Here is a 24,059-nt window from a genome sequence, read left to right on the forward strand (position 1 = left end):
TCCGGGGGTTCAAATGAAGGTTGTTTTACTTAGATGCCCAATTGCACTATTGTTATGACTTTGGGACCAATTTCACATTTTTTCTAAATTATATTGTTGGTCTTGTCAAGTAAAAGGTCTAGGAGAGGGGTTGAATAACTTTTTTAACAGTTTTAAAACTTTTAAACACAACTCTAGGTGAGCTTGAGTTTATAAAATCAAAGCTAGGAAACGGTATGTTTTCTTGCAGCGAGAGTCTTAAGCTTGCCAAAAAAATCATAGAAAATGTTTTGCTATTTTAACGTGATTGTGTGTAAATATGAGGTATGTTAATTTTCAAATAAAATTACTAATAAAAGTAAACATAAGACACAAGAAATTTTTATAGTGGTTCAAAAAATACTTCCTATTCCACTCTTCTCCTTAACCCATGAAGGTTAGTTCCACTAAGTATTGCTATGATATATATCACCTCTATTTGGCTATATTTTACCCCATCATATTCCATTCTATGCATATTATGGGTTGTAAAGTTGTGAAATGTGACTAATTTGTGTATCTTTATCCATAGTTACACCCATTTACACAATAAAGGGGGAAAAGATCATTGGAATTTGTCGATTAAGGAGCTAATTAAGGAACACATTGGATGGAAGCTAAGAAGATAATAAGTTAGTTGCATGTTCATAATATGTTAATTGTAAAAGGCACATAATGTATTAAAAGGTACATAATATATTGGCTGTATGTGCATAATTTGAACATCGTTCTTGGATCAAGATATAAAATACAAAGTATATCATGGTCCATGGTATAACTTGTTGTCATCACTAAATGGAATGAGGTAACTGTTATGCGCATGCCAAAAACATCTGGATACGAAAAATATCAATACACAATATTAATTGCAGGTTTACAGCATGTAAGATCAATGAACTTACACACACACTGCAACTTTTGAGTACTATATGAGATACACTTCAACAGAAGAGGGTACTATATTACATATTGAATCTACATTATATCTACTATATGAGATACACTTCAACAGAAGAGGGTACTATATTACATATTGAATCTACATTATATCCCTCACATTATTTCTCACAATAAACTTATTAGGATGCCACCTGGTGCTGGAATTGGCTTTTCACCAACCTCTAGCTTGAATCCGTATTTCAATACAATTGAACATGAGATCTAATCTCCCCACCAGCGATGAGCAAATACGCCGCTGTTTTTGAGGCTCATTAGTAGGTTGGTGCAGTCTCCTTGCCGGCATGTTTCCCTTCTGCGGTGTCTGAGCAGTGAAGGAAGAGTTCATCAACACGATAGATCAATCCAGTTTTTAACAAGTCACGAAGATATATATGAGTTCTAATCTCCCCACCAGTGATGAGAAAAGGCGCTCCATCTCCTACACAAGAAGAGCTGGCACAGAAACCCTATCAAGAGCTCTAGAGAACACAAAATCGAAATAATTAACCTCAAACTCTATCTCATACACAAATTTCTTCCTGAAGGGAGAAAGACTGGTGTACATTGATGCCAAAAACATAAGAGAATCATAGTTCCTGCAATGCCAACATGGCTGCATCAGCTCCTTCCCCAACACACAACGCCTTAGCATTTGAATCCAAGAAACCATTCCCAATCACTTCCATAAACACATTCTTTGTCAAATTTTTGTTCTCAATGCACAAAGCAACAAACATCCCAAACAAAGGAATTTATATGGGATTGGGAAGCAGGGTGAAATTGAAATACAGATTCAAGCTAAAGAGCTCAGTGACAATTTGAAGAAACGAAATAGCAATCAAAGCAACCCAAAACATGAATATTTTAAGGAGCAAGCGCATGATGAAGGAACCAAATCTTTAGATAATATTTTAAGTGTGCACTCTTAGGGAAATGGTTGTGCCATAGAAGGTGTTGGAATAAGTGAAATATTTTTCAAGTTGACCCTGAAGCATTCATCCAAGCCTGGAGCCTCGAGCGGTTTCAATTGGGCCACACGTTTACTCTCTCTCGTTGTCGACTTCTCGCAACTTAGAGAGTGGGAGACTGATGATGGATATATTGGAAATGACCCAATAATAATAGAGACCCGGGTCTGGAAATGTATAACCCGATCCGAGCAGCCCAAGAAGAGTCTCAAGCCCGGAGCTTACCTCCGGGCCCAGAATGCTGGGCCTTGACTAAGTCTCACGGCCCACCACATGGGCTTGGATTTAGTTCTGTGGCCCTCCACCAATTTAGCAATTGTTGGTTGGAATTTCCTTTACATAAATAGCCTAGTAATTGTCTTGTTAAGGGCATGTTCTACCTTTTGTCCTAAACTACTACTTGTGATAGTATTACACCTCTGTAATAGCACTTTATACACAATTAATACAATATCAGTCTCGGTGACTATATTCGTACCCTTATTATCGTTCAATTATATACTTGTTACATTTATTCGGATTAATTAAGTCGGACCCCCCAGTTTAATTAATTCCATCAATCATCATCATCGGAAAACAACTCATGAGTTGCATTTCCTAGATCCTCGTCAAACAACAACTTTATGATTCTGCTTCTATGCTTCTTCAACTTTTCAGGGACACTCAAAGCCGCAACGCTCACCACAACTTCGATCAACCCTACCATATCCTGCTCTTTCTTGATGCCGACCATAACCCTAAATGCATTTTCAACATCCATTGATCAAGAAAGTCTTTCTACAAGGAAAGGGATTATTCAGTGTTTTCTAATACTTCCGATTCGTACTTTCCTAGTGAGTGTTTTCTTATATTTCCTTCAGACTTGTGAATGTCAGGTGAACACATTACACATTTATATGCAGTAATAGTGGATGGCGGGAAAATTACTTAAGACTCAATCCCACTATAATTGGGATTTAGTCATTGTGATAGACAAATGAGATTAATTCATATTTTTATAATGAGAAATGTAACAGTACTGAAAGCCCACAAGGCAGTAATGGATAAATTATTGTGTGCACCATGGTCCACATAGTTGTTTGGACTATGAATATTAGATACATTTTTAATATATTAAAAGTACATTATTTGATAGTATATATAAAATAATGTACTTTTAGTACTCAAATAATGTACTTTTAAAAAATTTACTTTACTTATAAAAAATAATATATGTTTAGTATATTAAAAATGTACTTTTTATTTATAGTCTACACAACTGTATAGACCATGGTCCATGTAATAATGATTGGCAACAATGAGAGTCTATATATCATATAATTGCCAGTTTGATTTACTTTATTTTAATACTAGTTTTTTTACGCGCATTGTGCGATTGGGATAATGCACAATGTTTTTTTTTAAATAAGTACTTTAAAGTATATTAAGGCAAGATTATATTGAAATTATTCATGCATAGATAATTGAAGGTTGAATTTGCGTATTTAAATAGGTAATTCTTCTCCCAAAGGTTGAGTCCCCTACCCCAAGGGCCCCCCACACTCTGACCCGACAGAGCATTGTAGGAAGTTGTAAATTACGGTGACTCAATGGTTCAGCAGACATGACCAAATGCCGGTGCGAACAAGGAATCTGCCCACTTTGGACATAATTCCCGCACTGCCGCCGCCGAGGTTCAAACCTTGGTCTCTTCTCCCAAATACTGCCCACTAAACCATTGAGCTAAGCCCGTGCGGGTTAAATAGGTAATTCTAAGTTTACAAATGCAAGATAATATAGTCAAGATTGATTATAATTGTCAATAAAATAATTGCATAGGTATTGTTGAAACCAAATACGGGACATAAGGGAGAACAAATAAAAATTAGGGCATAAAATATTAAATATCTACTAATATTGTTTGATGAGATTTCGACATTAGGATTTGTGGTTAAGTTCTATTAAGACTTTAATATTAGAATTAGATTAATGGTGTAATTATAATTCTATATTAGACGTTAATATTATAATTAGACTAACGGTGAATTAACGGTATTTAACGGAAAAGTTAAATGGATAATCATATAATTAAGGATAAATTAGAAAAATTTAAAAAAAAAAAAAATTAAAACCTGAACAATTTGAACCATTCATTTGATTTAATAATTTGGCGGTCATTTTTTCTACCCAATGTTAATAATTAAATAAATTCGTTGGTCAAATCCGCTAATATAATCCGCGCGCTAACTGCTGATTGTCAAACAAGGACATTGCAAGGTAGTTCTCACTTCAATTTGTTGTGTGATTTGAATACTCTCTTTGTCACAAAATCTCTCAAGTAGTTAATATGGTTGGCTTTATTAATTATATATTTTTTTTAATTTTTTCATGGTATTAATAAAATACTTGGTAAATAAATATATAGCATTATTTTGTATTATAACTTTGATATTTAATTAGAAAAATAGTGCACAAAAAAAGATAATAGACAATGTAGTGAATATAATAAATTGATGAATTTGAATGTAAAAATTTTTACATTTGAGAAAAATAAAGACAATATAACTAATGAAAATATTTCTCTTAATTAATTAATAATGAATAATTTTTTTCATTGAATTAAGACACTGTAAGGACAATGTAGCGAATATAATCAATTAATAAATTTGAATATAAAGAATTTTTATATTGTAGAAAAATAAAGACAATATAACTAATACAATTATTTCTCTTATTTAATTTATTGATAATGAATAATTTTTTTTTTGAATAAAGGCATTGTGGACACATAATTCTAAATTAAATAAATGCATATCTATAATTTTTTGTTGTAGCTACTAAATTATTATTTATATAATTTAATAAGAGTAAAATAGAGTACTAATTATGCCAACTTTGATTGGGATGAGGTTCGAACCTAAGACATTTTTTTTTTTTTGAAATCAATGAGTAAGTTAACGGTGAACTAACGGCAATTCTTAAAATTTTAACGGAATTAGTAACGGTGTGTGGGTATTTTAGGAAATTTTAGTGTAAAAATTTAAATCTTATCAATCTTTTAATCAATCTGAGTCATTCATTTGATTAAAATCTGTGACCGCCATTTTTTCTACCTATTATAGGCCTAACTCTCTTGGACTCTTATTAGTATACTAGTTTTTTACGCGCATTGCGCGATTGGGATAATGCCCAATATATATATTTTTTTAAATAAGTACTTTAAAGTATATTAAGGCAAGATTATATTGAAATTGTTCATGCATAGATAATTGAAGGTTGAATTTGCGTATTTAAATAGGTAATTCTTCTCCCAAAGGTTGAGTCCCCAACCCCAAGGGCCCCCCACACTCCGACCTGACAGAGCATTGTGGGAAGTTGTAAATCACGGTGACTCAATGGTTCAGCAGACAGGACCAAATGCCGGTGCGAACAAGGAATCTGCCCACTTTGGACATAATTCCCGCACTGCCACCGCCGAGGTTCAAACCTTGGTCTCTTCTCCCAAATATTGCCCACTAAACCATTGAGCTAAGCCCGTACGGGTTAAATAGGTAATTCTAAGTTTACAAATGCAAAATAATATAGTCAAGATTGATTATAATTGTCAATAAAATAATTGTATAGGTATGGTTGAAACCAAATACGGGACATAAGGGAGAACAAATAAAAATTAGGGCATAAAATATTAAATATATACTAATATTGTTTGAGGAGATTTCGACATTAGGATTTGTGGTTAAGTTCTATTAAGACTTTAATATTAGAATTAGATTAATGGTGTAATTATAATTCTATATTAGACGTTAATATTAGAATTAGACTAACGGTGAATTAACGGTATCTAACGGAAAAGTTAAATGGATAATCATATAATTAAGGATAAATTAGAAAAAAAATTTTAAAAAATCAAAACCTGAACAATTTGAATCATTCATTTGATTTAATAATTTGGCGGTCATTTTTTCTACCCAATGTTAATAATTAAATAAATTCGTTAGTCAAATCCGCTAATATAATCCGCTAATTGTTGATTGTCAAACAAGGACATTGCAAGGTAGTTCTCACTTCAATTTGTTGTGTGATTTGAATACTCTCTTTGTCACAAAATCTCTCAAGTAGTTAATATGGTTGGCTTTATTAATTATATTTTTTTAAAATTTTTTCATGGTATTAATAAAATACTTGGTAAATAAATATATAGCATTATTTTGTATTATAACTTTGATATTTAATTAGAAAAATAGTGCACAAAAAAGATAATAGACAATGTAGTGAATATAATCAATTGATGAATTTGAATGTAAAAATATTTACATTTGAGAAAAATAAAGACAATATAACTAATGAAAATATTTCTCTTAATTAATTTATTGATAATGAATAATTTTTTTTCACTGAATTAAGACATTGTAAGGACAATGTAGCAAATATAATCAATTAATAAATTTGAACCAGAGATAGATGTGATAGTTGGGTCATGGGAACACGATGCTAGCTTGTTCTATCTTGTTTCTATTTTTGCAGGTGCTGCTTCTTTGACCTCGGAGGCATGAACTGGTCTTGGGCTCTTTTTGGTTTCGCCTTTGCAGGCATTTTTGGAAAAGACCAGGTCTCAACGCCGATGCAAGCGGTCAAAAATTGCATCGTAGCCCGGGCTGAACGGTGGCCGGGTAGGTGTTTTTCAAATCCGTTGGCGGTAGTCCAGGCTTGCTGCTGGCCCATAGTAGCTAATCCCGTTAGGGTTGGGGTGCTGATCGGGAGTTCTGCTATTGGCTGCCTTGTGCCGTGTTGATGATTTATTGGCTCGGGATCTACCTGTAGTGCCATTGTTAGCTGTACATCTCTGCATCTTGCATTATCTATTGTTTGGCATGCTTGGTTCTACAGGGCAGTCGATAGCGTTCCGGGAGGTGTTGCAATTGTGGTGCATCCCGGCTAGGCGGCATTATGGTGTGTAGTCGCTGTAGTGCAACTGGCTGGGGGGCCACGTTTGTGACACGCGAGGCATCTATCCTCGCTACTTGTGCTTCAGAGGTTTTGACATACTCCTGCCTGCGATTAGTTAGTGATAGCTAGCATAGGGCTTGGGGCATGCATGTTAGAGCCCCGGGGGCCACTTTATGGTATCTTGTCTTATTTTACTTTTCCTTACTTAGCTTATTAGTAGGATTTAGGCCATGTGGGGCCTAAGTCCATCCGGACCTTGTACTGGCCTTGGCGTTCCTTTTTATTAATAAACTTCTTTAAAAAAAAAAAAAAAAAAAAAAAAAAAAAGAATATAAAGAATTTTTATATTGTAGAAAAATAAAGACAATATAACTAATACAATTATTTCTCTTATTTAATTTATTGATAATGAATAAATTTTTTTTGAATAAAGACATTGTGGACACATAATTCTAAATTAAAGAAATGCATATCTATAATTTTTTGTTGTAGCTACTAAATTATTATTTATATAATTTAATAAGAGTAAAATAGAGTACTAATTATGCCAACTTTGATTGGGATGAGGTTCGAACCTAAGACCTTTTTCTTTTTTATTGAAATCAATGAATAAGTTAACGGTGAACTAACGGCAATTCTTAAAATAGAGTACTAATTATGCCAACTTTGATTGGGATGAGGTTCGAACCTAAGACCTTTTTCTTTTTTATTGAAATCAATGAATAAGTTAACGGTGAACTAACGGCAATTCTTAAAATTTTAACGGAATTAGTAACGGTGTGTGGGTATTTTAGGAAATTTTAGTGTAAAATTTAAATCTTATCAATTTTTTAATCAATATGAGCCATTCATTTGATTAAAATCTGTGACCGCCATTTTTTCTACCCATTATAGGCCTAACTCTCTTGGGCTCTTATTAGTATAGTAGATATATATATATATATATATATATATATATATATATATATATATATATATAATCAATTGATGAATTTGAATGTAAAAATTTTTACATTTGAGAAAAATAAAGACAATATAACTAATGAAAATATTTCTCTTAATTAATTTATTAATAATGAATAATTTTTTTCACTGAATTAAGACATTGTAAGGACAATGTAGCGAATATAATCAATTAATAAATTTGAATATAAAGAATTTTTATATTGTAGAAAAATAAAGACAATATAACTAATACAATTATTTCTCTTATTTAATTTATTGATAATGAATAATTTTTTTTTGAATAAAGGCATTGTGGACACATAATTCTAAATTAAATAAATGCATATCTATAATTTTTTGTTGTAGCTACTAAATTATTATTTATATAATTTAATAAGAGTAAAATAGAGTACTAATTATGCCAACTGTGATTGGGATGAGGTTCGAACCTAAGACCTTTTTTTTTTTTTTGAAATCAATTAGTAAGTTAATGGTGAACTAACGGCAATTCTTAAAATTTTAACGGAATTAGTAACGGTGTGTGGGTATTTTAGGAAATTTGAGTGTAAAATTTAAATCTTATCAATCTTTTAATCAATCTGAGCCATTCATTTGATTAAAATCTGTGACCGCCATTTTTTCTACCCATTATAGGCCTAACTCTCTTGGGCTCTTATTAGTATAGTAGAGTAGTAGATAGATATATGCAATATTAGGGAATAGAATGTCAATTGTTATATCGTGCATCAGAGCGCATAATGCATTGTGCACCCTAAAAATCCCATGTCTCGCATGTACATAATTGTATAGTAGAATACACATAAACTCCTAAGATAATACACATAATATAACATAATACATAACACACATAAACTCTTAACATAATACACATAAACTCTTAGGGTGCATAATGAAAATGCCACATTATTCATAAAAAGCAAACTCTACTCATTCATATGCAATCGATTTCAGACAGTAAAACATCATGTTTGAATCTTCTAGAGTTGTCAAATTCACATTTTTTATGATTAATTTTTGAGTTAATTCCAGCAATGGTCCCCCTAGTATGGTGATTTTCCACAATTGGTCCTCGGCTTTTAATTTGGACAATTTAACCACCTGACTATCAAAATCTTTTCAATTGTAGTCCTTCCGTCAAATCCTGGTTAAGTAGACGTTAATATGAAGGGTAAAATTATCATTTTCCCTACTAAGTGCATATTTCATCTTCATTCATGTATGTGTACGTGAAATAAAATCAAAATCCCTCTGTATAAGCAAAATAAATACGGTATTGTTCTTCCTCCATAGCTCACAACGGGCAGCCCTTCCTCTTCACTATCTTCGTTCCTTCCATCTTCTTCCTCCTCCGGCGGCAAGACCATAGACCTCCGTCACTTTCCTTCTCCCTCCTCACACCCTCTCTTCTCCCCCCCTCTTTCGTCTTCTCTTCGTCAACAGTACAGTGTAGCAGAGCAGACTATTACCGACAACCACCACCATCTACTAAATGCTACTACCTTGAATAATCGCATAATTTACGTGAAAGCTCGATCAGATTACTATACAAAATGATATCACCTGACACATGGTCTTGCTCCATCTTCTAGGCCAAGATAGAGCATCGTCATGTTAGATAATAAATTTAGACTAACATGAACTGTAGTAAACGAGTAACCTGCCTCGTTGCGGCGGAAGCTTTAGGATCGCCCGAATATCCCCAGCCATAGTTGTTGGTATTGTTTCTGGGATGGTAAACCTGCAAAATGTACATTAGTGTTTTGTCTACCACTTCTCTCCCGAATACTCGATGGTGCTTGTATTCTGAACACGGGAGCTGTGGGAGGACTATTTTGCTTAGAAGCCTACATGCCATCAATGTAGGCAGATATTCAGTTAATCCTAAACTGAATATCCTAAGTTGCCTAACAGATTAAGTCATTAATTGACTCAATCTCCTACTTGCACCACAACCACCCAATAATACAATATATTATATATTGTATACAGGGAAAATACTTACATTCTCCCACTTGGTGCAAGTGCTGGCACAACCCTCATTAAAGAACAAAATACACGAACCATAGTAATACGTCCTCTATTAATCAAGTGAGTAATATCTTCTATGATCACATGCATTTTAAATTCCCTAACTTAGGTTCTTTATGAATAAACCCTACGTTTATTCTTAGTCCCTTAAGGGATGTTTCTCAAAATATATTATGTGCACAACTGAAAGAAGAAACGATCCAAATTCACTGTATGATCTCTAAAATCTTAGAAGCATGCCTTAAGTAGAGATCTCTTAATGTTAGCATATATAATGCTAACTATATTCTATGACTTCAAGTTTACATAAACACTACCTCTAACGGCTAAGAGCTTGGAGTTGACACGTCTGTCACTCCCACTCTTAAGATAGCCAAAAGATAGTCAAGTCACAGAAACATTCCAATAACATAAACCATAAGGTCTAAGTCAATAATTTGGAATCTTAAACATACACCAACTTCCCAAATAATCTCAAGGTCCACCTCGAAATTAATTGAACATTACGAGTCTTATTATGTCTTACAAAATTGTTTTGAGCCTTGCAAACCAAAAATGGCCCATGATCAATTTTGAAGAAACTAAATACTCTGTTAATTGCTAAAGAATTTATTAATTGGCAGTGCACCACAAGTTAAATGTTTTCGTTCTAATAAATTCATTAATATTGTTACAACATTTTCATAAATATGTTGTACAACCAAACGTTCAATGAAATGAACTTATGAATTATAAGAACAAAAGACTAAATTAATACTTGTGGAAACTTTTGGACTTATTGCTAGACGCACAATCCAATTTGGAATGTATGAAAACAACTAAATCCATCAGCTTTAGTGGAGTATCTTAATGATCTTTCCTAAATGATCACTCCCACTGATTAAGATATTCTTTAGCCAAATTAATGATAGAACACTCATAATTGATTTGACCAACTAAATAATGAAGATATAATTCCCCACCATTAGTTGGGCATACTAAATAATCAATATTTGGTTTCAATTATAGTCCAACTAAATGAATAATTAATGAGGACATGATTCTCCACCATAGTTGGACATACTAAAATAATAAAATACGCCTTCTAAAACCAAGTTGGAATTCGGCTCAGAAGATATATTTTATTATTGGAATCCATAAGAGGTATATCATACCACGCAACTTACTATAGTTAGTCCAAATAACCAAGTAAGCTTCGTGAAAGATAATTAATAAAAGGTGTATCTAAATTTTGGGAAGTGACTAAATACACGTTTTGCCAATGCAAACCACGAAACTTAGAATTATAATTGAACTAAATTTATAAATTCTAAGAAATTGGGATAAAGTTATTATCTAATGGGTTGATGAATTTATTGACATAAAACTTGCCTGTGGGCTAAAGTTTTAATTCTATTAAATTCAATTAAACACTTATGATGTATTTTATCTCAATTACTAAATAGTCAGAAGAATCTAGTGACATAAAACTTGCCTGTGGGCTAAAGTTCTACTCAATTAGACCCAACTGAAATTTTATGATGAAACAATGAGTTGAAGAAGCAAGTGACATAAAACTTGCCTGTGGGCTAAAGTTTTAATTCAATTAGATTCATTACAACCATTATAACAATAAAAAAAAATAATAAAAAAATAAAAAAAAAAAAAAAAAAACTTAAGAGATCATGTTCCTTATCTTAATCCCTGTGGGCAAATTAAGATATATGACCTAAAGTTTACATCATAAAATTAAGCTTCATGATAGAGGTGAATCTTTATTCCTATCATCACTGATAAACCTACTAAACTACATTCCGATACATAATTGCCTGTGGGCTAAATTATGATCATAGTTCAGTATTTCATCCTAATTAATCATACAAATATAACGAAATTGCCTGTGGGCTAAATTCCATCATATTACATACAATTAACCACAATTGATATGTCTAAAACTTTATGTGACCCTTAACATCTCAATATATAATTTTAACTGATTAAGGATGTTGTGGCTACTCCCTAACTAATTAAAATTATAAGATCACTAGACATTTATCATTGCCTATCTTTATGTGATTTGAACTTTGACAATTTTTAGTAAATTAAAGATGCTGTGGCTATTTCTATAAAAAAAAAAAAGATGTTGTGGCTACTCTTTAGTTAATCTAGAAATTGTTATCACTTGGCAAAAGGAGAATTTAAAGCCTAACAAACTAATTAAACCAACACATGATAGACAATTATTAGGTATACTCCCAGGAAAGTTGGTCGAGACGAAGCTCGGTTAAATACCAACTCCTTAGACAGAGTAGCGTCGCAAGGGGACTAGTAACAACAAGGCTTTTAAGCCAGGGCCATAGAACTAGTATTCCTCCCCAAGAAACTTCCCTTATTCTCATGTTTGAAGTAAAATCGTTTAAGAGATCTATAAGATTGTAGATTCACCTATGGATAAGGCTTTAAATTGATGAACTAAATTGACGGATTAAACGTGCGTAAATTCAGGCACTACCACAACTAAAGTTTTATGCATAGGTCCAACTTAATAAGGAACTAATATAATTCCATCCTAAAGTATGCATTTCTAAAGGCATAATAAAATTGCATAACTTAAAAAAAAAAAAAAAAAAAAAAAAAAAAAAAAAAAAAACAGAATATTATGTGATGGACAAGTATGCATGAAATCAAACATTAAACTCATATATTCTAAATAAATTGCATAAATAAAAACAATTTTAATATGAGCAATAACCTCAAGTATACAATTAATATTCAAACTAGACTTCTAACCAAAAGAAATCCAAAATTTTGAATAATAATGTAATAGATATATACTTTGAAAGGTTAAAAAACTATAAGCCCACGTGGAAAAGTTTTAATTGCATAAAATCAAATTTGTGAGAAACAGGCTGAATTCACAAATATCAAGCCATAGTATATGTTTATTCGTAAATAAAAATCTCACAAATTCTAATGGCATAATTAAACTTAATATTATGCACTTAATGTGATTGAATGCATAAAACAATTTAAAGAGTATGAAAAACACCAAATGTGTATTCAATTATTCATACTTAACTAAATGTGGGCAATGACATCTAAAATCATAATTCAAATGCTAAATAAATTATGTGATAGATGTACAATAATGACAATAGTCATTTGCCTAGAAAATATGTTTTTCCAAAATTCTGAATTGATTAAAAAAAATCACTCTCCAAAACTCAATTAATAGTATTATTAATGGCATAAAATTGCAAATAAACCAAAAAACAATAAATAGTCATAATAATATTATTATGCTAATTTGGAGACTAAATATGGAAGACAATAGTTAAAACTGTTAACCTTTAAAACATTTTTTGGATATAACTTTAAAATGTAATAAAACTTAAGTCCGAAAATAAATGTCACATAAATCAATTTGGAAACAATTCATGACTTAATACCATAAAAATAATGTTATCATTAATTAAAATACTAATAGTAATAAGGAGCATTATAATCACTATGAACATTTTAATAATGACAAACATGGTAATACATATCTTAATGTTTTTATATTCTTAAGGATAAAATGTGACTAGTTCAAAATGGTTAACAGCTATAACAGTAGTTACCAATAATAATAAACTGCAATTAATGATTTGCGTACCTTAATTATGCAAATTGCATCTATCGATAGCACTAACAGCGATAGCGAAGAAAGCCTCCAAAATCTCTCATCTTTACGGAGAGTTTAGTTGAATCGCCCAATGGTACGTAACAGTTTATTGGTAACACTTAATTACCATTATTAATAATAATGAAAAATGAAGTGACATGGGTAATCTTACCAATGTACCAAATATAGTAGATTAACATGAATGAATAATTATTATGAAAGGTAATACATGAGATTAGCCCCTAAACTTACTAACAGTAATTAATAATGCAAATTAATGATAATTGCAATTAAATGTAAAACTGTAATTAAGGGATGCTAAATACTAATCTCAATTTACCACATAATAATTAATCAAGACCGTAATGAGTCCATAAGGAAACTGAAATTAAGGTATAACCAAATTACCATTCGAAATGCAATATATCAACTATGTACATTGCTTGCCATGAAAAAATACTTAAGATTATCGTTAAGGCCCTAAAAACTGTTAATAGATTAAAACATAATCAACTTAAATAATAGTTATAATTCTTAATGGCCAAAACAATAATTTTATTTCTTAATGACTTCAAATGGTAAATGTAATCCTTTAAACCCTTAATGACTAAAAATCACGCAATAATAATAATTATAGCACTTAATTGCTTAAGTCGGGACCATGAACCTTTATGGCCCAAGTTAATTATAACATCAATGATAAATGTGTTATAATCAAATAAAAGTGTTACAATTATTATTAAAATATCAATCAAAGAAAGTGGAATCCATACTTTAATGACCTAGATAGGTCCTAAATAGCTTATTCCAATTTGGTTTTAAAGTCCCAGTGAAAAATAGGACTAAAGTATGCTCAAAATTAAATGAGAAACCAACAAGCTGACTTAATAGGCTATATTATTCAAAATTAGCCTAAGGATCCAAAATTGAATGATATGTAATATGAATGCTATGAATTAATAATATGCTATATCCAATCTTAATATATGCTTTTCTAAATGTACAATTATAATAAAATAATTTATGAATATACAAAGCATGTTTGGATTTTGCATATTAATATATTATTAACTCATAAATCCAAAATAAATTGCAGTAATTCAGGCAATTTAATATGCACATCAATATTAAATTAAAATTCAAACAGTAAATTCAATACTTAATATTTGCTCAAAAATGAATAATAATTATTTAATTGTGACAAGAATTACTATAATAACAATAATTCAATCACAAATAATGTCACAATTAATCTGAACTCAAATTTGAAAATTTTAATGCCAAAATTAAAGAATAACTAAATGGCATTATTATTTCAAAATTAAGCAATTACTAATATTTACCATTTGTCAAAATATACAATATTAATTGAGGTCAAATTAATATGATAATATTAATCCTAATATATTACCATGCCAAAATTAATATGTATAAAACTAAATAAGGCAAATAAAATAAAATTGCTACTTAAATAGAGGCGTACCGTAACACTCCTTGTCTTCCTCCCTGAATCGTCGGAAACCAGCGAAGAAGCAGCGAAGAGCAATTTCGGAAGACGCCGCAACTCTGTTCCGTCGATCACGCTCGGAAGACACCGCCCGAAGCTTGAGGAGCAGCGTTCGGAACCAGCGTCACTGAAGGAGAGAAAACAGAGATGACCAGAAAACCAGCTCCACCGCCGATAAAGCATGGAAGGAGCGACAGCGTGCTCTCCGGAGGGGCAGCGACGAGCCGCGATCGAGCCGTCCGTCTTCTTCCAACAGCGCACCATCCAGCGTTCCAATGTAGCCGGAAAACCAGCGTCACCGTCGACAGCCACGCCGTCGCCCACGTAAAGCTCACCACCGTTGCGCATGGCAACCGGCGACCGGAGAGAATCCTCCATCCCTCTGATGCAGCGCCGACTGGAGAAAAGAGACACCACCCGCGTCCAGCATCGCCTGAAGGAGGGGAGGGGCAGCAACTTCGCCGGAAACCGAGCCCGGCACCGCCATCTCTCCTCGCCGCGACATGTCGACAACCGCCCCCGTCGCCGGCCACTTTGAACACTGAAACAGAAAACTAATTGTCATTGCCTAGAAAATGAAGCACAGGCAAGTTGCATTTGAAACCAGTGCGTAGGTTTCCATTCTTCTTGGCCAAAACAAAATAGGCAGTGGTTAGTCTAAAAAGACTCATGATATAATTAATTTCATAATTCAAAGGAAATTTAAAAAAAAAACATGCTTAAAGCTCAAAATTAAATTCCAAGCAGAACCAAATTTCGAAAAACAACATATACAAAATTAATGTATATGATATTAGTTTTTGAAAAAAAATAGATTTTGTATTCAGCAATACAAACAACCAGGCAGAGATTTTTAGGGCTCTGAAATCAAATGTTAGATAATAAATTTAGACTAACATGAACTGTAGTAAACGAGTAACCTGCCTCGTTGCAGCGGAAGCTTTAGGATCGCCTGAATATCCACAGCCATAGTTGTTGGTATTGTTTCTGGGATGGTAAGTGAATTAAACTAGTGTCTGATATTTATTCTGCGTAAACATACAAGAGTATTTATAACTAGTCTAAGCACCACAATAGGTGGAGCAGAACAAGATAAGCTGAGGACTCTAACAACTCTAAACAACTTTAACCAATAAATATTTAATTCAAAATATGTGCACCAATACTCCCCCTCAAGCAGGCGGGGGGCAGGAAACCACGCCTAGCTTGCACCGTAAGTCACCAAAACGAGCAGCGGAAAGTGGCTTGGTGAATATGTCAGCAAGCTGGTCGTGTGTTGAGACGAAGTTAACCTTGAGCGCACCCTTGGACACCTTGTCCCGAACAAAATGATAATCGACTTCTACGTGCTTCGTCCGTGCATGGAACACCGGATTTGAGCACAAGTAGGTGGCGCCGAGGTTATCACACCATAGGACGGGAACTGTTTTCGGTAACAACCCAAGCTCACTTAATAGAGATTGAATCCACGTGACCTCGGCCGCAACGTCAGCTAGGGCTTTGTATTCAGCTTCGGTTGAGGAGCGAGCCACTGTTCGCTGCTTCCTAGAGACCCAAGACAGTAAATTAGGACCCAAGAACACAGCATACCCCCCAGTTGATCGCCTGTCAATGGAGCAGCCAACCCAGTCCGAGTCGGAGAAGGCATGCAGAACTGGTGTAGCCGAGGGGGCAAGACGAAGACCAAGGTCCAGAGTACCCTGGATGTAACGCAGGACTCGCTTGAGCGCGACCCAATTTTCTTGGGTCGGTGCATGCATGAATTGACAAAGCCTGTTAACAGCATAAGCCAAATCTGGACGAGTAATCAACAAATACATTATCGAACCCACAAGTTGTCGATATGGTGTCGGATCATCAAGTGCAGCTGAAGGCAAGGACGTGTGTTGAGCAGCCACAGCAATGGGTGTGGCCAGGGGTTTACACGACTCCATACCCGCCTTTCGTAGAAGCTCAGTCATGTAGCGCTTTTGAGATAGCACTAGACTGCCGGCCTTATCAATAGCTTCAATCCCCAGAAAGAACCTTGGTTTGCCAAGGTCATGAATGCGAAACACATCTGAAAGTTTCGCTAGCACATCCTGTATCATATTTGGATCATTCCCCATTAGGAGAATATCGTCCACATACACCAGCAAATAAGCACGAGTATTTCCTGAACCATAAATAAACAAAGAGACGTCCGTTTTGGACGGGGAGAAACCAATCTGAAGTAGGTAGTCATGGAGTCTTGTGAACCAGGCCCGTGGGGCCTGTTTTAAGCCGTACAACGACCGTTGCAGCTTACACACATGATCCGGGTAGTTTGGATTCACGAACCCGGGCGGTTGCTTCATGTATATATCTTCAGTCACATAGCCATTTAAAAAGGCGTTGTGGACATCAAGTTGACGCATAGTCCACTGATTGGAAACAGCATAAGACAACAAGATTCTGACGGTTGTCGGCTTCACTACCGGACTGTATGTTTCCATGTAGTCCTGTCCGGATATTTGATTGAACCCTTTAGCTACCAAGCGGGCTTTATAACGCTCGATGGTGCCATTAGAGTTCCTTTTGATGCGAAAAACCCATTTACTTCCTATTACATTCATGCCGGAGTGATACGGAACTAAATTCCAAGTGTGATTGTTAATTAAAGCATTAAATTCCACGGACATGGCATCACGCCATTGTGGTAACCGAGCATTAAGGTCGGCCGTCGAACGGATCGAGCATTAAGGGTCGGCATGTGCATGACTAAAAGTAAAAAAACAGAAAGAAAGACGAACAATATAAGTTTGGCAAAACAAGTTTCATTGATTGAAAAAAGAGTGCCCGGTACAAATTCGGGACCGGGCTCCCGATCAGTGTTTCTACAAAAAGAAGAAGCCTATTCTACTTCTTCAATTCCCGAGCTTCGGCAGCTGCCTCCTTCCCGCTCGAAGTGGCCGCCGATGATGCCCCAGGCTCGCCCGCCTTTTCCTTGGGAGCGAAGGGGGAGGGGCCGGGGTCGGCTAGGTCCGGGGGTAAAGCCGACAGGACCAGCTGAAGATCCTCCCCGTCGAGAGCTTGCTCCAACCGGGTACGGGCCCGCTCCAGCATTTTGCGCTGCCCGGACTTGAACGCCCATCGGCCGAAGGAGACGATCAGGTCCTCTCCGACCTTAGTTCCCCGGGCCGCCGTGAGAAACGCTGAGCCCGACTCGCTGTCCTTGAAGACAGTCTGCACCAGCTCGCTCGGGTTATCGAGCCGGGCCTTCAGCTCTTTCGCCTCCCCGATCGCCCGTTGGGCGACTTTCTCGGCGAGGGCCCGGTCTTCCTCTCTCTTTTTCAGGCCCTTCTGGGCCTTCTCCAGCTCGGCCTGGATGTCCTTGATTTCCTTCAAGCGACGAGCGGCCGTTTTCTTGTGGTGGTCGGCTTCTTCGGCCAGCATGGCCCGACCTTGAAGGAGTTGGGCCGCTCGGGAAATCTGCAGTACAAGAAGATGTTCGGCGTTAGCCCGGTCGAAAACACTTGCACATAAAAGAGAATTAATGGAAGAGAGCTTACCTCGGCCAGATCGTAGCCAATCTTCTCGGCCACTTGGGTCGGGGTCATCTTCCCCAAATCCTCCTTAGCTGGCCCGGCGTTGCCGATCCGGGCCAGTATGGACGTAGCGGTCCCTTCTCGCCCGACCGAAGGGCTCGGGCTGCGTTGTTCGCGGCGGCGTTTCATGCCGCCCACCTCGGTCACGCCTCGGTCGGGGACCTTCTCCTTGCCCCGGGTGATCAGGACGTCGGAGGGCTCGACGATAAAGCCCTCGCCCGTCGTCACGGTCGAGGTACTTAGTGGGCGGGCCATCGGGATCTCCTTTTCCCCGGCTGGCTTCGCCTTCGCCTTCTTCTTGCCGCCAAGGGAGATCTTGGCGGGCGGGGGAAGGGGGGCATCTTCGTCTCCGAACTCCATGGCTGCAAACAAAGAAGAAAGTTAGTCAATTCGGGACGATAAAGAATGTACGCACAGAATGCTAAGGATCGGGAAAGAAGTTAGCTTCAAGCTTTTACCCTTCCTCTTGCCCCGAGCGGGCATCCGTGCGATCGTTACACCTGCCGGCTCGGGCTTGTACTTCTCGCTCTGGTCGTAGACCGGATCGGGGAGCCGGGCCGCCTCGTAGCACTCGGGCGATTTGAAGATGCGGTATTCGTAGATCTCGCCCGAGATCTTGGTCACGGCATCGATGAGGGTCGGGGTCTCGACCGGCGTGACTTGTTTTCGAAAACGCTGACTCCAAACCCTCTCGACCGGGAGGATCCACGGATCGTATTTTACGGAGAAGATCCGGTTCTTCCACCCCCGGTTGTTCCCGGGCAGCCCTTCGATCGAGCATCTATCCGCTCGGGATTGTATCATCAGAAAACCTCCCCCGTACGCGGCCGCTAGCACCTTCACTTGGTAGGCGAAGTTGAAGAGTTCCATGGTGCAGGCCACGTCGTGTCGACGGTAGATCTGGGGGAAGCACGCGATTATTCGGTACGCGTTCGGGAAAATCTGCCCGGGCATAACTTGGTAGTAGCCCAAGAATGCTGTAAGAAGGCTGGAAAAGGGGAATGTGATCGGGGCCATTAGCGAATCGTAATGCAGCCCGATCCATTTCCCTTGGTGCCGCTCGATGATATTCCCGAGCTGTCTGCTGGTATCGAATTCGACCCGACCAGCAAGAGTTGCCGCGATTTTGCTTGCTTCTCCTTTTGTCAGCAAGCTCTTCTGGCCTTCAACGCTCTCGCTATTGAGGAACGCAAACCCGTCCCCGCCCGTCGGCGCCGGCCCGGTCGGGTCCTCTTCGTCCCCTTCGGCCTCGTTGGCCCGGTCTCCGCCCTCGTGCTCGGCTCGAGGGTAATCCCCTATTACCCTCGTGGGCGTTTCCCTAGCGCCTTCGTCCGAGAGTGTCCGTCCGCTCGTGGACGTTTCTTCGCTCCCCGACCCGCTGGAGCTCGACCCCGAGGTCCCTGACGAGCTTGATGACCCTGCTGGCTCGGGGGCTTGGTCGGGAGTGGGCTGTGGTCGTCGTTCGACCTCTGGGGAGTAGGACATGATGTCCACCTCCTCGCTGAGGTACTCGACCTCCTCGTCATAGTCCGCGATCGAGGCGTTCTGGCTGTCAGAATCCGTCATTTCGATCTACCTAAAGGTCGGTCGGGGTTAGTAAGGGACTTGAGACGTCCGGGACAGTTAGTTGGCCTATCAGTTCTACTTATAAATGAAAGTGTAAAGTAAAGGGAGGGGTTGAGAATTTACCGAATGGAGGAACTTTGCGGTTGAAACCTTGAAGTTTCCTTGCTCGACTGCCTTGTTAAGGTGCTCTGCTCGGGACTCTCTGAGGGTACCGACTGCTTCAGTGGATTGAGGAAAGTTCAAATGGAGGCCTCAAGGGCCTATTTATAGGAAAGCATTTAGGCGGGAAACCAATCCACTTGCGTGACACGACCCGCACTGATTCCGAGGCCAGCAGTGGCCGACACGTGGCGAGGAGGGGAATGACAGCTGGCCGGTCGGTTTAGTGGCCGACGGTTGGACTTCTTCATCCCGGCCCATTTTTTCCCGAACGATCAAAAAGGCCCGGGCTGGGGGGCTCTTGGTAGGGAATATCCCGACCGACATAGCTCCACCACGACCGAGAAGCCTTTGTCTTTTTCTCTTTGTCTTTGCAGGTAACAGGTCGGGCTTCGTGTGAAGAACCCGGTCGGGGGCCGACCGGGAGTTGCCCGAGCGACGGTGTCGACCGCCGAGCGGTAGCCCTTTGGCGAGAGAGCTGACGAAAGACACGTGGCGACTCTCTACGACGACAGACAGGGCACCCGGGAGGATGACACGTGGTGGCTACGTGGAGAACATGCCGAACGACTGGAATCCTGTCCCCGGCATAGCGGCTATAAATACCCCCAGTAGCTACAGTGTAGTGGACTTTTGGACGATCGATAGGTTGTTGTTAGAGAATCCCGACCGCAGTCAGTCGGTACTCAGGGCAACCAAGTAGATTGTACTTAGGGCCTCTACCGTGATCAATAAAGACGTTTACTTGCTTTAATTGGTCTCGAGTTATTTCATATTGCTTACGTATAATTAGCAGTATCATTTTGGCGCCGTCTGTGGGGGACCGTGCAAGAAACCAACGTCTTGACGAGCACCCGGTCTCTATATCAACATGTATCCGTGGGCACACAACAACTTTGCCGACGACCAGGCGGATGCGGCGAGCTCCTCCGACCACTATGCTACCCAACAGCAGGGTCAGACGATGGACCTCAACCTCAACCTCTCACCACCGCATCCATCAAATGCATACCTGGCCGCCCAACAGCCGGTGAATTACATACAACCGGGATACCCAACACCCGGTCTGCCATACTTGCAGCAGCCGATGATGTACCCCGCCCAGTATCCGTACCCGGTCCCACCTCCGCCGTATGGGTATTGGCCAGGCCAACCGATGTGCTACACTCCCCCGGTTGGTTATCCACCATATACGCCTGCTTATACAGCTCCAGCCGCCGCCCCTCCAGTACAACCGACCGCACAGGTAGAGCCGCAGCGTCAGTCCGCATCCCGGGCTCGACGCTCGGCTCATTCGCGGTTGGGGTCGGGGGGTGCTGATGCGATGGAGGCACCAGCTCAGGCCGTCCAAGCGGAGGACCCTGAAGAAGTTGCCCGAGCGGTAGCTTTTGATCGTCTTCAACCGGAGATGCGCCAGCGTTTGGGACCCCAAGACCCGAACCGCGGGCAAGAAGACGTACAGATGCAGGAGGCTAGTCAGGAGGCTTCATCTGGGTATAGCAGGTCGAGATCTCACCGACGGCGACGCGCTCGGGATACAGCCCAAGCCGCTCAAGCCGCCGAGCTCAACGAAACCCGAGGATTACTCTATAACCTCCAGGCGGAAGTTGCGCAGCTCAGGAATGCGTACCCTGCAACACCCCCGGTCAACCAATCGACCCTGCACCAGACGCCTTTCACAGCAGCGGTAATGGCCCAGCCTTACCCGCTCGATTTAAAGGTCTCTGGAGAGAAGAGTTATGACGGACGGGCAGATCCTGAGGCCCATGTGAATGATTTTTTCAGCAACATGATGCTGAAGGGCGTTTCAGACGCCGTGATGTGCAGGGCCTTCTACTCGACCCTCACCGGTCGGGCGGCAGAGTGGTTCCGTACCCTACAACCGGGGTCGATCGATAAATTTGAGACCCTGGCGATCAAATTTGTGAGGAAGTTCATCACTTCCAAAGTGGTGAGGAAGTCCTACATGTATCTCGAGAAGGCCAAGCAGCTAGAAGGGGAAAGCTTGACCGATTTCCTCATCAAATGGAAAGCAGCGGTCGGGGAGGTCGAGCCTATGGACGATGCGACCGCCACCCACATGCTTCACATATCTCTCCGGGCGGGACATTTGTATCAGGACTTCATCCTACACCCCCCGACCAGTTACGAGGAGGCCCTTCGGAGGGTCACAGATTATGCCAACGCCGGCGAGGCGAACGCCGTAAAGCGCTTGCAGGAGGTCGGCTCTTCGTCCCGTAAACCGGCCGGCCGGGCGGAACATCGGTCGGGAGATGACAATCCCCGATCCCGCACCAGGCCTGGCGAGTTTACGGCCTTGAACCGATCCGCAGCGGAGGCCATGCAGTACGCCCAGTCCTGCAATCTCATCAAACTCCCCCATCCCGATCGAGACGGCCCTGACAAGAGTAAGCACTGCGCTTACCATCGATGTGCCGGGCATGACACCGAGGAGTGTACCCACTTACGCCAATTGTTGGAAGATCTGCTTAACAGGGGAAAATTTGACAAGTGTGTGGGGAAGAGAGAGGACAACAAGAGGAACACCGAGCGGAGGGATCATAGACGTTCCCATCACCGCTCTGATCGATCAGGGCAAGACAGAAGGGACGATCGAAGGGACGATCGTCATGATGACCGACGGGACCCCGACCCTCCGTCTGGTAGCCGCCCGTCCGGAAAGCCCACCATCCATGTCATTTTTGGTGGACTGGAAGATGCTTCCCGACCGCGGACTAATTGCCCGGTCGCAATAGTGGATTCCCGGGAGACCGGGAAGAGGCAGAAGATGGAGCCCATAACCTTCACCCTCGAGGACCAACCTACCAGCAGCGACCACGGCATGGAGGCGCTCGTGGTCACGATTGACGTTAAGGGGACGGACGTCCAAAGGGTTATGGTGGATACGGGCAGCAGCGTGAACGTCCTTTACTTGGACGTCTTCGAGAAGCTTGGCCTCGACAGGAAGGAGCTGACTCCGGTCGGTGTACCACTGTCAGGATTTACCGGGGCTCTTATTTACCCCGAGGGAAAGATAACGCTCCCGGTCGAGATCGGCGCGCCTCCAAAGTCGATCAAGACGGAGCTGGAATTTGTTGTGGTCAACCTCCATTGCGTCCACAACATTATCTTGGGCCGACCCGCCATTATGAAGATCGGTGGGATAATTTCTATGCCCCACCTGTGTATGAAATTCCCCACCCCTAACGGGGTCGGCGTGGTCCGTGGCGATATCCAATCCGCCCGGAAGTGTTACACCCGAGCGGTCAATAGACGTGACTCCGGTCCATCTTCCCGGGTGAACACCATAGCCAAAGAGGAGGCTAAGGAACGGAAGGAGCAGCCTGAGCCTTCCGAGGAAATAGAAGAAGTTCCCCTATCTGAGGATCGCCCGGATAGGAAGATCAAGATTGGCCGAGCCCTCACCCCCGAGCTTCGAGCGGAAGTTTTGGCCATACTCCGGGAGTATGCTGATATCTTTGCGTGGGGGCCCGAAGACATGCCCGGAATCGATCGGTCGGTCATCTGTCACAAGTTAGCCGTCGATCCCGCAGCAAAGCCGGTCGTGCAGAAGACACGACACCTTTCCTCCGATCGCCGCGAGTTTGTCAGAGAAGAAGTCAAAAAGATGGCGGCGATCGAGCACATCCGTCCGGTGGTCTATCCCGAGTGGGTGGCAAATATCGTTCTTGTTCCTAAGCCCCCAGCATGGAGGATGTGCATCGATTTTACGGACCTCAACAAGGCCTGTCCGCTCGACCCGTATCCTCTAC

General features: G+C 39.9%; 2 long non-coding RNA genes across 2 annotated transcripts; one reads left to right on the plus strand and one right to left on the minus strand.

The window, feature by feature from the left end:
• Positions 1–861: 861 nt before the first annotated feature.
• On the minus strand, positions 862–1,108 carry LOC109170916. Its single transcript, XR_002052500.1, has 2 exons — positions 1,062–1,108; positions 862–1,004 (listed from the first exon to the last, which is right to left on the minus strand). It is a non-coding gene; the product is annotated as an uncharacterized LOC109170916 (long non-coding RNA).
• Positions 1,109–1,384: 276 nt separating this feature from the next.
• Positions 1,385–23,966, plus strand: LOC109170915. Its single transcript, XR_002052499.1, has 4 exons — positions 1,385–1,767; positions 16,492–16,497; positions 19,582–19,587; positions 23,957–23,966. It is a non-coding gene; the product is annotated as an uncharacterized LOC109170915 (long non-coding RNA).
• Positions 23,967–24,059: the final 93 nt, after the last annotated feature.

Source organism: Ipomoea nil, unplaced genomic scaffold (genome assembly GCF_001879475.1).
Source record: "Ipomoea nil cultivar Tokyo-kokei standard unplaced genomic scaffold, Asagao_1.1 scaffold3377, whole genome shotgun sequence".
In the NCBI taxonomy this organism is placed as follows: domain Eukaryota; kingdom Viridiplantae; phylum Streptophyta; class Magnoliopsida; order Solanales; family Convolvulaceae; genus Ipomoea; species Ipomoea nil.